Raw genomic sequence first — 3,698 nt, 5'->3', positions numbered from 1 at the left:
GTATACATCAAAAAGTCATATATCCTTAGCAAGATATTTCAGTATCTTGATATTATATTGTCAGCAAATGTATCCACTTCTTTTCCCCCCTCTATACCTTAAAAATATTCATCTTAAATTATCAGCAATTTTAACAACTAACACATACTAAATGTGTACTTTTATCAATACTGGCTAAGAGCTTAATCTTATTTTAATACTACAAACACCCTTTGAAGTAGCAGCTATTGCTATCTCCATTTAACATATAAAACAACAGAGGTCTAAACAGATAACCTGATATGCCCAAGATCACCAAACAGTCATCCACTTCAAAAAAAAAAAAAAAAATCTATTGGAGAAATTCTATTAAGGTAAGACTTTTGTTGGATTGGTTCTATGACAGATTCCAAACAGATGCAACAGTCTAAAACACATATGGAAAACTATCATAGTTTTCAGAATCTATTGGATATTCTTCCTTTGTTCCTCGAAATATACTCTCCACCATCTTTCACTTTGATTATTTCCTGGGTAGGGTTGGGGATGCTTTAAGAACTGCATTAACTGATCTCCCTGGCTTTCTAGTTTTCTATTGGGCTTAGTTCATACTACCTTGGCAAGAAATTTAGGTCACCTCGAGGCTGTTCTGCCTGTTGTTTCATGTGATGCAATAGATCCACTGGTATTTCAAGTAACTATTACTGACAGCAAGGTTAAACAGAACGATTGGCAAAAGTCTGAGGGCAAATTCTTCTCCCTTTCAAACTGCCAATGGACTGGTGGGAGACAATAGTTTCATATAACTTCAGATGGCAAGTTTGACCAATCAGCATTTCTTTGTAATTTCTCTTTTCCTGTCTTACTCCTCTTTTCTCTTATTTCTGTTTCCACATGACAGTATTATTCCCTGAGAGTTTTTCTCAGTCTTTGTTTTCAAGAAAACCCAATTTAAGACATCCCAAAGCTCATAAATATTACATGCACACAAAGTTCCATATTTGTACAGGTGCCTTGATCAAAAATATTAATGCTTTGTCATGTGTATTATATTTTCTCTTCTGCTGACTCTGTGTACTATATCATTTAATTGAATTTGTATGTCTTTAGATCTTTAGAGATTTTAAATCTTTTCTTCACAAAAACTTTTCATCCTTGCTGGAAATACTTTTCTTTGTAAATGTTCTCACCTGTTAAAGCGATAAAATCTATGACGCTTAGAGATTCTCACTTAGCTTTTTCTGATTATGTGCTTGTAGAATTCTAATAAAATCCTTCTCAAACTTGAACATACATTAGAGTCACAAGGAAATATGTTGAAAATATAAATTGCTGGGCCTCATTGTCAGAGTTTCTGATTCAGTAGGTAGAGAAAGGCTTGAAAATTCCAATTTCTTACAAGTTCCAAAGTGATGCGGATGCTGCTGAACTGGAAACCTCATTCTGGAAGACATTGTTCTAAGGTTGCACCAATGATATATATGAGGTCAGAAGTCTTACTCTAGAGCTGTAACTTAAGTGTGTGATATTGATAGGATAGCCAAGTAAACAGCAGAGAAAAACCTATGGGGAAACATGTAACTGAACATTTGATGATATACAATTACAACGTGTTTATTTTTTAAATTTTTTAGATTATTATTTATATATTTTATTTTTGGCTGTGCTAGGTCTTTGCTGCTGCTCCAGCTTTTCTATAGGTGCAGTGAGCAGGCTTCTCATTGTGGTGGCTTCTCTTGTTTTGGAGCGCAGACTTTAGGGCACATGAGAAAGTGAAAGTGAAGTTGCTCAGTCGTGTCTGACTCTGCGACCCCATGGACTGTAGCCCACCAGGCTCCTCTGTGCATGGGATTTTTCAGGCAAGAATACTGGAGTGGGTTGCCATTTCCTTCTCCAGGAGATCTTCCCAACCCAGGAATTGAACCCGGGTCTCCTGCATTATAGGCAGATGCTTTACCGTCTGAGCCACCAGGAAAGTCCTTAGGGCACATGGTTTTCAGTAATTGCAGTGCATAGATTCATTAGTAGCTGCTCCCAGGCTCTAGAGCCCTGGCTCAATAGTTGTGGCACATAAGCTTATTTGCTTCATGGCATGCGGAATCTTCCTGAATCAGGGATAAAACCCATGTCTCCTGTATTGGCAAGCTGATTCTTTACCACTGAGCCACCAAGGAAGCTCTATAATGTGTTTCTTAAGTAAGATAAAATCGTTCTAAAGATTGATGTTTGATCTTTTATGAGAGATAGTCCATTTTATGAAAATTCCCTTACGTAAATTGAATTGACATTTTCTTCATAACCATCCTGTTAAGTAGCACTGTTATTACATGTGCTTTAAAGATTAGTAAGTTGGGCGAGCGAACTCCTTCAAAGCACAAGTAGGTAAGTGGTAGAACCAGGCAGTCTGTCTCCAGAGCCCATGCTTTGTTGCTTAGGAAGAAATCTGAACATGAAAAACAAGACCAGAAGATGTCAGTGGTGACAGAGCATACACTTAGTCAGATTGTGCCACTTCTGAGTCTGGGCTTTCAATCACTGCACAATGACTCACAGTGGGTTTTTTGTTTTGTTTCATAATGATAGGTAGTTTTTAATCAGAATTAACTATATTTTAATCACTGCAGTTACCACTTTGCACAAATTTGTTCATTTAGTACTATAAAACCTGAGATACTAAATACTTAAAAATATTCTCATTTTATGGGTAAGGACACTGGGTCTTAGAGAAAGTTAAGCATTTAGACAGGTTAAAGAGATTGTGATTTTGAGAATCAGAGGCAATCACAGACGTAATTATGCTGTACATTCCCAAGGTTTTTACAAAATTAATTTGAAAACCTACTTCAGTTTAATATAAAAAATAGCAATAACCACATCAATAAAACAAACATTCAAAAATGCCCCCTTTCAACCTTGCAGTAACAATTCTTTTTTGTTGAATCAAAACCAATTTGTCATCATCTTGATAAAGACTTCAGAAAACAACAACAAAAAAAAGAGACAGAGAAACTGGAAAACATAAACTAAATAAAATGGAAGCACTGAATAGGAAATAAAAAAATTGAAACAAACTAAATGAAAGTAGAAGACCATCAAATACTCCAGTTGCTTTTAAACTTGGACGTTCATTAGAAATACACATAGAGCTTTGGAGAAAAAAAGCAACACCTGGGCATTTGCATTTTTCAAAAAATTACAAGAAAATTCTCATATGCATCTGGATTTTAATAAGTAATTAGAGGTTTTTCTATTAAATGGTAGGTTTAGTGATATAGAATTCTATTATTTTCTGTTGAACAATCATGATACAATGGTATTAAGCAAATAATAGCTACATAATCACAATTGTAAAAGATGTTTATCAGTTATCACAATCAGTAGCCAGATTTAAAAAATCAAAAGATAATTACATCTGCAAACCATAATGGAAACATGATTCACCTAACCATGTAAAATAATTACATACAATTTGAGGGGTTAAATAGAGTGATGTGGTACATGGAAGTGTATACATACAAATTTCCATCTGCCCAGCCAGCCTATGCCTTTTGGTGGTGCATTTGATCCATTTACATTCAAGGTAATTATCTGTATGCATGAATAAAAGGTCTTTCTAGTCAAGGCTATGGTTTTTCCAGTAGTCATGTTATGGATGTGAAAGTTGGACTATAAAGAAAGCTGAGTGCAGAATTGATGCTTTTGAACTGTGGTATTGGACA

The 3,698-nt window shown here is 35.2% G+C and overlaps 1 non-coding gene across 1 annotated transcript; it reads right to left on the bottom strand.

Moving 5' to 3' along the window:
* Positions 1–1,881: 1,881 nt before the first annotated feature.
* TRNAY-AUA (transfer RNA tyrosine (anticodon AUA)) lies at positions 1,882–1,954 on the bottom strand. Its single transcript has one exon. It is a non-coding gene; the product is annotated as a tRNA-Tyr (tRNA).
* Between the last annotated feature and the right edge of the window lie 1,744 nt (positions 1,955–3,698).

The sequence above is a fragment of the Bubalus kerabau genome, chromosome X (assembly GCF_029407905.1).
Source record: "Bubalus kerabau isolate K-KA32 ecotype Philippines breed swamp buffalo chromosome X, PCC_UOA_SB_1v2, whole genome shotgun sequence".
Taxonomy (NCBI): domain Eukaryota; kingdom Metazoa; phylum Chordata; class Mammalia; order Artiodactyla; family Bovidae; genus Bubalus; species Bubalus kerabau.
Note: the sequence above shows the minus strand (reverse complement) of the source record. Positions and strands in the feature narration are given on the sequence as shown.